Source organism: Catharus ustulatus, chromosome 2, assembly GCF_009819885.2.
Source record: "Catharus ustulatus isolate bCatUst1 chromosome 2, bCatUst1.pri.v2, whole genome shotgun sequence".
Classification (NCBI taxonomy): domain Eukaryota; kingdom Metazoa; phylum Chordata; class Aves; order Passeriformes; family Turdidae; genus Catharus; species Catharus ustulatus.
This window is the reverse complement of record NC_046222.1, coordinates 87,380,928-87,394,015: the sequence shown is the minus strand read 5'-3', so window position 1 is coordinate 87,394,015 and position 13,088 is coordinate 87,380,928.

Below are 13,088 nucleotides of genomic sequence, written 5' to 3'. Positions count from 1 at the left end.
CTCAGCACCATGTCACTTTTTGGTGCTTCAGTGGTAGCACTTTTCTTTCCCACACACACAGACGTAAAGAATGTGTTTCTTCCACTGAGGTCAACTTACTTCTATGCTTTTCTTACCAAGAAAGAAACATGATTTTAAGGATCTACACCTGTCTCACAAATGGTCCAGCAGGTAGTCTGGGCCAAACACCACTGACCTCTTCCAAGTCTAATCAGTTATGGAGTTAGAATCTGCCCATTGCTTTGCAATGGTTTTGAGTGAAGCTGCCAGAACAGCCAGGATCAGTTTCAGCAGCAGTTGACTATGGCAGCTGGATATAACTAGGTGTGCATGAGGAAAACGTGTGGAAGTATAAAATAGGAAACATATTACAGATGCATGCAGTCCCTGATCATTTTTGTCTGAAACCATATTCACGAAAACAGGCTTCCAGATAGCAAATTATAAAGGGTTTAAACTTTGATTTCTTTCCCTTTTTTGTGATCAGAACTGCTATTATGTTGAAAAAAAAAATAAAATGGAGACTCCTTTCCTTTCGTAATAAGCATGTTGCAAGTAGTGCAGAGTCATCAAACACAGCATTTTTCAGGCTTTTAACATTAGAGATTGAAAGAACTGTAGCATACATAGAATTCTGAGCCAAGAAAATTAGTTTTCAAATTCCCAAACATGTACCATTGTGAGAGACAGGTAGCAGAAGTACACTTCACATGGTCTATATATTTGCCCACTGTCACATATTAGGGCTGTGGAATATGCATTACTTTAGAGGCATAGCTATCTAAGGTCTGTAGGAAATTTAAATTTGCTGCTATGCAGTCACGGGAAAGTTGGCAGATTGTAACTATAAAAAACGTAATTAATGTTCCCAATAGAGTTTTAAATTAGGTGCTTTCAGCTCTTTAGTAACCTGGACAGTCTATTAAAAATAATATGTGATAAATTTAATGCTGTCTGCTTGCACAATCAAAAATTCATGGTTCTATTTTTAAAGACTGCTGCAACACCTAACATTTGATTTTTCTCTGCATATTCACAATTATGGAAGTTTCATTTCAAGCAAAAATAATCAGCATAGAATAAGGGATTATATATTTTTATGTATGCCTTGTTCTCTCTTTAATATATCTCCTAAAGAATAATAATATGACACTTCTTAAAAACACACACTGAGATTCGTTTTTTTCTAATGACCCTTGACATTTTTCCTTTGAATGCTTGTGAGATTTCCTAGTGTTAACAGCAAGGAACAAGCCACGGAGAACTTCACAATGGCAAGCAGCAGCAGAAGAATGAAAGAGTGCCAGAGGGCCTGTCTTGGGGTCCAATCTGTTCAGAGAAGAGACAGCAAACTGCTGTTGCCAATTTACATACCTTTGCTTTGCTCTGAGGCACAGGGCACAGAACTGAGTCTGCTGAGAGCTGCATCATATGCATATTTATCTCAATGTAGTAAGTATAGGGAGTTAAACAAAGCAAAACACTGAAGAAAGAGTCTACCCTAGCAACAACATCAAGATCAGAAATACAAAAGACCTTGCCACAGAACAATTGATGAAAGACTTGTGGTGTAACCTGACCTTTTGATGGAGAAGCCAAGAATAAAGTCAGTCTGGATTCCAAGGCATAGATAGAAAGCTCAAATGCTTTGTGCATGCTTTTGTTATTGTAGTTGTTGTTTTGTTAAAGCAGCTGTGGAAGCACCTCGTGGAAATTATGATAAAGATAAGAAACTATATACGTACCTTATCAAAGGGCAAAATGATTGCATGTATATTTTTAAAATAGAAAGTGATTGAACAATAGTGTTTTAAATCACATATCAATCTGAGAATCAAGTTTACTCTGTTCAAAGGGAGGAGACTTTCTTCCTCTTACAATTCTGTTGTGGATGTTTTAAATCAGGAAAATGGAGGAACCAAGGAAACTGTATTCAGAATATGTTTTTATCTCTGTCTGCTGATCACTGATGACAGTACTCCACTCAGAAGAAATTATGGATAGTTTTGATGATGTTGTAAGATGAAATCTGAGAATTCGGAAATCTTCCAACACAGAGATTCAACACTTCTAAAATATCCTGCTGTGTGAATTCCAAGGTAGTCTTTCATTGATTAAATAAAGAAGCCACAATATTCAATAAAGTTATATTTCTTTTTCATTTTAGCTTCTAATTTCACATTGGGAACATATGATTGCTCTTAATGCAATTTTATGAGCCTAAATGACTGGTTGAGTATAAATCTTAGATTGCTATATTTTAAGTATTCTCATTTTTAAAAAATCAGTCATATAACAGTATCTGCTATACAGAATGCATTTAAAAAAACAAAACAAAACAAACCAAAATAAGAAACTGAACACTTGGCAAGATTTTATCTTAGTAAAGCATCAAACTGAAAAACATGATTTAACCCACAATGATGAGTTTGGCAGCTGGATCCAGTACATTCCTTGGGAACTTATGAGAGTACACAGGAGGAATTCTTTTTGTCTCAAAGAATTTGATAATGTTTACAACATGACACCTCTTCTAAAGCTTGCTCAATAAATTTTTTCTTGGAATGAAATGCTTCCTGGAATGTTTCCCTTGATATATATGCATTGAAAAGGACAAAAGGCATAATTAAAAATAAACTCGTGCCTGATTAGCCTCTGGAGAAATCATAGGAACCCAGGGGTTTTTTTTGTTTCTTCTGAAGAGTGACAAGTCCACTGTGACAATTCAACAGTATAGTTATTTAAACTGGTTTTATAGTGTTTCTGTAGTTCAAAACTCTTAGGCTTAGAAAATAATCTTTTTTTTTATTATTTTTTTAAACTTAACTCAGTATAAGGAGTCTATTATAAACTTTACATATATTTTAAAATCTTTTGAGAAATTGAATTAATGCACATTTCATGTGCATGAAATCAATAAGATAAGAACAAAATAAGATATGTTTTTACTTTATGGCTCTTAGTTCTGTTTTATGAAGCATAGTGGGCACTGTGTGGAAAGCAAACTGTTTGTATCATATTGTTAGGATTTCAAGTATCAAGTAACAACTAGTAGTTGCATATACTCATGAATTACAGGTAATGCCTATTACCTATTTTGGGAGTCTGCAGTATATTTGGACATCTGCAGTAAACCCAATATGAGGAATTATGAGCAATTGGAATGAATTAAAACTTTGAATAAGCAAATGCTTTGAGTCTTCCACCTGTCATTAGAATCTTTCCTCCTCTCAGAAATGGATGAACTTCTCAGGGAAAGAGGGAATCTGTGACTTGTGTTCAGCTGATAGAACATAGGGACCATATCAAGGTTTAAATTCTTGTGTGTGAGGCCACTAGGTCAAATTAAGCTTGTTAATTTAGGCTAACAATATAAAATGTATGAATTTCTATGACTTTGTTCCTATACCTTGTGCACCTTAATAAACACCCACAGCACTCAAGACAGGTTCCTATATAAACCCCCCTGAATTTTAAATGGAAATAGCACTGTCTTAGAACACAGTATTTAGGCCTCTCTTCAAAGTGCTTCTCACCCAGTGTTTCTTTGTCTATTGCATTTGTCTTGCTTTTTCTTTATTGAATTTGATCTTCAGTGCTTGCTTAGGTTGTTTTACTATCTTTAGATGTTTGCGTTCTTTTCCTAGGGAAAAAAATGTGCAGATTCTGACAGATACTCTAGAGGAGCTGTGTTAACTTTAGGCAGCCAAAATAGGGAGAAGTCTGTAGTGCATCATGAAAAATTGTCTTTCTATGTAGAGAAAAAAGTACTAGAAAGATCAGTGGTACCATATTCATTAAATGTATAAATACATAATGTGTAAATGTAAATTAAACACATAAATAATTTCTTTTTTCCCCCTTGGGATTCTGGTTTTTATTTATAAGAAGTAATCGTATTTTACTATTACAAAAATCACATGTATATAGACAATATCAGGAATTTGTGTGGTAATGTCAATTGGTGAAATGATTACTACATTAAATTATAGTATTAATCTTGTAGCAAAACAAAAAACTCAGTAGAATTTTATATAGATGACAGCAGTTCACCTTTTTTCCCCCCTCATCTCAGAGCCAGAAAATATAATTTGCAAGTTTCTTAAACTGAAATTACAGATTCCTCTTTTCAAGTGTTTGGCCAGCCAGGAGCAACTCAGTGTGGCTTTAATTTTTCATGAAATAGAGCATGTCAGACATCTAACATCAAATTTTCATTTACATACTTATTGTATAAATTACTCAATAAGAGTGGAAAGGAGAGTTACTCTCTATCATTTTTAGAACACGTTCCAACAGCTTGTCTTTGGAGTTAAATAGAGCTGTCTTGATCATTTTTACATATAGACTTCTTTGAACACTAAAAGAATTATAATCACCTGATTATAAATTCACTGTTAATATAGCCTTAGAGCTGAGAACATTTCACTCCAGTAGTTAATTTAGTCTGTGGTAAATTCTCACTGTTATTTAATGTCATTTATCACCTGCTGTTTTGTCTTACTGTGAACATCCTGCCTGCCCTGTACAGTCTACAGTACATGGACCTTCTGTGACTTTAATGTACTCAGAACAAAGGCTCCAAAGTGCTTCTATCGGGAGGATTTGGCAACTTGCCTTAGATATATTCAAGCCATTTTGCTGCCTGTCACTCAGTGCTTTACAAATTGAACTCTGAGGAGAGGTAAAAAGGGTCTATGAGGCATTTTTTTTCTGGGAAGAATATGCTAATAAAGCGCCATCAGCAGGAAGCAGGTTGTGTCTGAAAGAGTTTTGTCAACTCTGAATTAATTTTGTGTGTTAAGAAACACGGGGGTGCTTCTAGAGCTGGTCTGTGGTAATTAATCCTTCCTGTTTCTGGAAGAGGAGAACTGTAATAAATGCAGCCCAGATTTAACAGATGTGTGCGCACAATGTCTGCTTTATGAGAAGAAAAACAAAATTATGTGTATAGAACAAAAAATGTTGATTTAAAAAAATTAAAACAGTATGGAAAAGTACTAAGATTGGAATTCCCAGTGCTTATGCAAATAATGTATTCCTTTAAATGTTACCAGACAGTATGGTTTTAGAAACATCTGCCAGAGTGGATGGATGCTGTGAAGAGAATGAAAAGGACAGATGTTACTTGTGCTTGTAAAAACACCCTACTAAAAAATAGATGTATGCGATCTGAGCCGCAATCTGCTTAATCGAGATGATTATGGAAGCTGGACTAACAAGATAGAGAGTGGTAATGAACTATTTTGAGAATCTTTTTAATATTTTCAAAATATATTTTTAAAAATTTTAAAGATTGCTGTTGCAATACAACATTATGATTTCAGTGCTCTTACCCTATGTGGGATCAGGGCAGGACAAGGGGAAAAAATATTTGGTGCTATGTAAAGAGTTTTAGAACACATATGTAATATCTTACTAAATTATCTTAGTCATACTTGGTTGTAAAATGTGACTTCAGTGAAATGTGTGATCATTCATAAGTCCTCAGATTTTACTGAAGTCCATTATATGCCTCTCATTTATTTCAGCCATCAGATCCCATTGAAGAACATTGCAATCACACATCTAACTCCTGAATTTCGTGTCCAAAGCACATACAAGAAACTCTTCCTTCAGACCTGAGTCTGAAGGTTTGATTTTGTTTGAGGGACTGTTTTTTCAGTGCTTTTAACAAAGCAGAAACCCAAATAAGCACGAAAAACTCAATTCAAAAGGAAAGAAATGTTCTCCATGATCCATTGGTGATTTTTGTCATGCTCACAGAGCATGTCCTTCATTTAGAAATGTCTCCAAGATGAATAGTTTTAATTGTTATGTAGCCAAATAGATGTCTTAATTTTAGCAGGAAATATAACTTTGAGGCTTATTGCTGGTTCAGCCCTTACACAAGAAGCAGAATACATGAGCACACTTCATTTAAAGTTTGACACAATTTCCACATACTAGGAGAGCTTGAAGGTTGTTTTAATTTTCTACCTCATTTTTTACTGGAGCTCATAAGCATATATACTTCTCTGACACTTTTCAATACTTTCTTTAAACATCAAAACTTCTCTTGAATTTGAGTAAATACAGTACTAACAATGTATTATTAATACCTTAATATAGGCTTCTTTTATTAAAATGTCTACAAAGACAAGTGAATCTAAGAAGACTGAACTACATCTCCATGTGTAAGTTAAAATACTAAAATTTACAGCTTGTGTTTAATAAGAATTCAAACTTTTTCAGTTATTTCCAGTTATTACTTTCAGCTAATAAACCTCTAGTCAATAGATCTATTTCATTAAAATTCTGTTTAGAATATGACACCTGAAAGATTTTTCCACTGTTTAATTTAGAAGGATTACAGAAATGTGGTTGAGAAGTTAAATCTCACAAACGCATATGATTGTCAGAACCTGAGCAAAACTTCAGTACCAGCTGCATAAAATTTGCAGATTTCTGCATTGAAATACAATGGTCTTCAACCCAGATTGAAAATGTATTACCTGCTTCTCATTTCACACAATTCATGTCATAGGTAACTTTGTGTAATTTTGTGTGATAATGATACAATTTTGTATTGAATTTCATTTAAAATTTTCAGCAGAGGTACTGTTTTGGGTACATATGAATGCTTTATGCGTCTCTAAAAAATGCAACATTTTAATAACAGTAATAGGATTTCAAATATGTGAATTTGTATATTTAAATGATGTATTAAGAAAAACAACAAATTATATATTTAGAAAAGTGGGAAAAGAGAAATCACACACTGCTAAATTATGGACTTCCTGACTTCAATATTCTTGATCATTCTGTGAAGATACCTCTTTTTTCCCCCCCTTTTTCTTTCTTTTAAACCTTTTTTTTCTTTCTTTTTTTTTTTTAAATCTGTTGACTATCAGCTCCTACCTACAGATCCTCTAACTTATACTGATACTAGATGCTTAAAATAGCCCCAAATGGAAAGTGTGAATTCTCATTCAGTAGCCAAATTCACACATGGTGTATATCCATTAAATCCAGAAAGACCACCATAGATTTACTCTGTCTAAATCAGTCTTGGATTATTCTCACATTTCACAAATTTATAGCACATGTCCTTTTCAGTTTAAGAGGAGAGATGTGAAGTGTTGTATTATTATTCTTTATTATTCTTAACCAAATGCTAAAGGAAGAGGTTAAGTCACAGGCTCCTTTTCCATCATTCTTGCAAATCATTTGGCCAACTACCTTGCTTGGTCTATTGGGACTTTCTGCAGTGTAAAGCTCTAAGCAGTTGCCCTGCTGGCATTCCCTCAAGACAGATCTCACATCTGTTCTTGTGTCATCGAATATTTAGTGAAGTTTTCGAGCAGTTATGGTACATTTTTTTCCTTTTTACCTTTACAAATTTAAAAGTTAAGGGGAAAAACAATCTTTACCTCCTGACTCAGGAGGAGAAATACTTACTTATTTTGCAATTAGGGTTGGAAAACTAATTGTTTTGAGAAAATTCTGTTCCATATTTTAAGGTTTTACTCCTTATTCTGCCTGTTTTTGAAATTGCCAAGAAAATACTGACTCCTTTTCTGACAAAGGCCTTAATTTTTAATTCTGAAAAACTAATTGGTTTCTTTAGCTGAAAAAACATTTATTTTCTGTTTGGAAAGTTATCTTTTCATGAGGTCAAGTGACTGATAATTTGTCATTCATTTCTGGTTAAGTTTGTGCAAGAAGCTTCAAAGAAACAATCCGGTTTTCTTTGTCAACTGGTATTTTTTCCTGTCTTGCCACTTGTCTACACTTGGTTGATGATCTTCTCTTTGAAATAAATCGTGATCAGTATTTTTTTTGTCATTATTCCCACATTTTTACACAATAACTACAAAATGAGAGTAGGACTTGCTTTTATTCACCCAGAATTACTTCCCAAATTGACCTCAGCAAGCAGTTTCTCATGAAATCCAGACATTTTATTGGTACTTCACCTTTTTCTGTAGGAGATAGATAGTGTATTATGTTTCCAATAACAATCTTTTACAAGGTTGGAGATGTCCTAGAGTAACTTTATAATGGTTGTATCCCCAATGGCCTGTTCTTCTGTTTATGCTAGGTATTAAGCTCTGCACCTTGAAGACTGGTTCCAAGAGTGAAGGGGGAAAGAAGGGCGCAGTTTGTTTTCAGAAACTTCACTTGCCCCCCTTCATTCCTTCTCATGGACTGTGTTGTCTGCAGCAGGGACAATGGGAAAGAGCTCTTTTTTGCTTTTAGTTAGATTTTTTTTAGTTAGAGCTGAGGCAGAGAAGTTCCTCAGACAGCGGCTTTTCGTTGTCTTGTCACTGATTGGCCTGCTCTGGACTGAAAACCCAGAAAAACACTTGGAGCTCACCCCTGTGGTCCACTGGGGCCCAGGATAGGCACTTTCCAGTGCAGAGGGACTGATAAGAGACTGAGAGAGCCAAGCTACACCCCATGAGAAGGACTTTCCAAACTGACCATCTCTTCAGAACAGCAAGAGGTTTTATTGTTTAATATTCCTTTTTTATACTTGTGAATACATTGCATGTTAAATAAACAGTTTTTTTCGACTTTTCTCCAAAGAAATCTTTTCCCGAACCATTTGGGAGAGAGGCCACTTGAATCTGCTTTATAGAGAGGCCCTTTTAGAAATTTCCTCACAAATTTGCCCTAAACCAGGACAGGAGACAATGCCGAAAAATTTGTGGTAATGCTCTTGATGAAGGAAAAACAGTCTCATCATTTCCATGCAAGACCTTTGTTCTGGATTATGGTGGATGAGGCTGCATCTGGCTGGCAGCTGGTTACCAGGCATGTTCCACAGGGCTCAGTTCTAGGGACAGTTCTATTCCATGTGTTACCAATGATCTGTCTGCAGGAGTTGAAAGAACCATTAGCAACTTTGCTGATGATACCAAACTGGGAAGTGCTGTTGACTCCCTTGACAGACAGGAGGCTATCAGAGAGATATAGATAGGCTGAAGCTATCATCACAAAAGCACTGCGCTGTGATTAATGTGATTAAATTTAACAAGTCCATATACCAGATTCTGCACCTAGGATGGAGTAATGCCAGGTATGAACTAGGAGAGTGGCTGGAGGGCAAGCCCTGCAGAATGGGACCTGATGGTCATCAGCAGTCTCAGTGGGAGTCAGCAGTATGCCCTGATAGACAAGAGAGCAAATACCACTCCGGAGTGCACCAATACAACCAACTGGCCAAAGGAGGCGATTATCCCCTTCAGCATCATCACAGTCTTACTGTGAGTGCTGTGTACAGTTCCAGGTCCCACAATTTAAGATGGATGTGAAGGTCATTGAATGTGTCCAAAGGAAAGCAACAAACTGGTGAAAGAACGTGAAGGAATTTTCTATTTGGCTATTTTGCAGTAAAGAAGGTTGATGAGCAATCTCATTGCACTCTTTAGGTCCCTGGGAAGAAGTGTAGAGGAAGCTGCTGATTGCTTCACTCTGGTACCCAGTGACAGGACATGTGGGAATCATTCAAAGCTGCTCTAGAGGAGATTTAAACTGGACTTAGTGAGAGAGTGGTCAAGTATTCAAATAGGTTTCCTGGAGGAGTGGTTAATGTCCTAAACCTGACAGAGTTTAAGAGGTATTTGGACTGTGCCCTTAATAACATGCCAGTCTCTTTCAACTGAAAATAATTTCTATTCTATTCTATTCTATTCTATTCTATTCTATTCTATTCTATTCTATTCTATGCCATGCCATGCCATGCCATGCCATGCCATGCCATGCCATGCCAATCCCTTCCAATTACAGTAATTTCACGACTATAAGGTGCAGCCTTTTGACTAAAATTTTCCCCCAAACCTGGAAGTGCACCTTATATTCGAGTGCGTCTTATCTCATGGACAAAGTTCAGAAATTTGCCTACCTGGAAGTGAGAGCTGCGAGCCACGGGGGGAGCTGGCAGAGCCTGGCTGCCAGGTGGAGGCGGGGCGGAGCAGCAGCGGTACGCCCCGGCCCCATGCAGGCGGGACGGCCCCTCCAGGGGCACGCCCTGGCCCCATGCAGGCAGGACGGCCCCTTCACAGGCACGCCCTGGCCCCATGCAGGCAGGACGGCCCCTTCATAGGTACACCCCGGCCCCGTGCAGGCAGGACGGCCCCTCCACAGACATGCCCCGGGCCCGTGGAGGGGGCACGGAGGGGCGGTGGCCATAGCCCGGCCCCGTGCAGACGGCATGGAGCAGCGGCGGGCATACCCTGGCCCCGCCGAGTACAGGCAGGCCTGGAGGCCCACGGCACTGCCCCTGCCAGGTACAGGCAGGCCCAGGGGCCAGTGGCTGCTGGGTTGAGGCGGGGCCTCAGCCAGCAGCCGCGTGGGGGGAGCTGGGGGCAGAGCCTCGCTGCAAAAAAAAAGTGCGCCCTATAGTCCGGTGTGCCTTATATGATCTACAAAGTTGCGAATTTTGCCGACTCCCGGGGGGTGCGCCTTATAGTCCGGTGCGTCTTATGGTCGTGAAATTACTGTACTTTTAGTAGTTGCCTATTGTGTTTGGTTAGATGTTTGCTGACATACATTAAACTTGTTTGAATAATTTTCTTGAAGATTTTTTGGAAGTGATTGAATTTTCCTGTGTTTCAATGTACAGTAATTTCACGATTATAAGCCGCACCATTTTGACTAAAATTTTGGTCCGAACCCAAAGTGCGGCTTATAATCAGATGCGGCTTATATATGGACAAAGAACGAAAAGTTGCTGTTTTAGTTTGGAGGACAGGTGTCTGCTGAGAAAGGCAGGAGTTTCTCTTTGAAATGGAGAATGCAAACCCCCTCTCTCCAAATTATTGTAATTTTGAAATCAAGGGGCTTTCAAGCAAAAATATGGGAATTAGGAATAACAGTTCCTTTCTAGGGAAATTAAAATAGAAATACAGTACTACAAAGAAACAAACTCCAACCCTGACACAGTCAGAGTACAACCTGACACCGTCAGGCAGGGTGTTGGTAGCAGTCCCATTAAATGGTGATTGCAGTCTCCTTGCAGTGACAGATGTGGCTCAGTTGGAGCAGTGCTCCTGCAGAAGATGCAGTTTCCCTCTGGAGGTCCAGTGGTGATGTGGAGAAATCCGGTTTTCCTCTGGAGTCCAGTGGAGAAAGGGGCTACCTTATTGTCCCAAAACCTCTGTTTTTATCTTGGTAAGAAATGTTGGGCTCTTCCCCCTGGCTGGAGCAACTTTCAATGGGATGCAGTAATTTTATCCGTCACGCAGTGGGACTCAATGGGCCATTAGCAGACAATGACTGGCTGGAGGAAGGATGGGGTGTGAAAAGATAAAGAACAATGCCTTGCCTGGTTTCAATGGATGGCCCATTAGCAAATTATCTGCCATTGAGATAAGGATCACTGTCCCCACCCTCAACAGATGGTGATAGAACAGATACCTTTTATCACACTCTGTATTGCAACATGCGGCTTATAATCAGGTGCGGTTTATGTATGGACAAAAACCAAAAAGTTGCTGAAACCCAGAAGTGCGGCTTATAATCAGTGCGGCTTATAATCGTGAAATTACTGTAATTACAAACATGGTACTAGGGGCTATGTTTCAGAACTGTTATAAAATATTTGAGAATAATAACGATAGAGAAAGTGGATACAACATTTGGATTGTAGGTGAAAAAGGAAATGTGTTGATCTTATTTGGGTAGTCTTTGTCTTACTTGGATATGTATATCTGAGGCAAGTATGCTCCTGTTTTAATTAATATTTTTAATTCATACAGATTTTTGCACTGCAATTATATTGACAAGCATACCTGAAGCACAAAATAGGAGTTCCTGTACTTGTGCTTCTTTAAGTCTAGGTATATAAATGTGACAATCAAATTGAGTTTGCACAATGCATCTACTAAAAACTGACATTCACTCTGAAACAACTTGCAGCCAGCAATTTCTGAAACTGCAAAGCTTCCTTCATCTACAAGTAAGTCTAATAAACAATGTTTAAAGGAGGAGACAAGGTGACTACTTCAAATTGTTATCGACAAAGCAATAACAATATTGCTATTGAAAGCAGACAGTGCAGTAGATAGTAAATCTCAAATGTTTAGTAGAACTGTCAAGCATACATTATTCTGGACTTCTACTTAGAAGAGTTTTCAGATCCTAAATTGACACTTAGCAGTATGTAATGTCCCTGGGGCTATTTCATAGGGCAACTCTAGTGATGAAGTATGCAGAACAGTGCTTTTCTTCTTTCACTAATCACAGTGTAGCTGAGATGAAATTTAACAAAAAAAAAAAAAAATGCTTCTGCAGGAGAAAAGAAAAACCAATAGGTTTATGCCATCTTTGTTTAAGGAAAAAAAACACAAAACAAAACAAAAACCTAACCAAAATGCCAAAATGTTGGTATCAGTCCACTGGGTGAGCATTCACTTTGCTTCCCTTTCCATGACTCAACTTCAATATGAGGCAATTTGGCAGAGCAATTGAGCACCTATGAAGTGTTATATTAGCAATAATGAAGGATTATAACTGCAGCTGGCAGGAGGGGGGGGGAGACATATTTTGGTTTCGTTTCTTTTTTAGTCTTGGCTTTTAACCTTATGTGAGTTGTGAAGTCTACCCTTAAAACATCTGGGCTTCTTATTGAAACAATGGCATAGTTTCTGCAGTAATCTTGTATAATTTTTGATGAATAGTAGGGTACATTTAAACAGTTCTAATGGGGTGAGCAATATTATTTTAAGGGGCTTTGATCATTACTTATCTTCCTGCTGATTATAGGAATCTTGTTGGAAGCTTTCAAAGGATTTTTAATTTTGAATCTCTTTATGTCTTCAGCTTAGTGATGACATTAATTTCCCCTATTGCTTGTGAAAGGAAGCATAGTTTTGTTTCAGATGGTTTTTGTTCCCTGTGTCATGTCTTTTGTGCATGCAGATGGGACTGATTAATTCTGTGTCCTTACTTTTACAAAATAAAAGAAAATAAAATAGAATAGAATAAAATAAAATAAAATAAAAATAAAATAAAGTAAAATAAAATATCACAGAGTGGTAAGTATAACAACTTCTGTTAAAATCTATTAGTAATGAAGGAAATGTGGCTTTTACCTTAGGAAC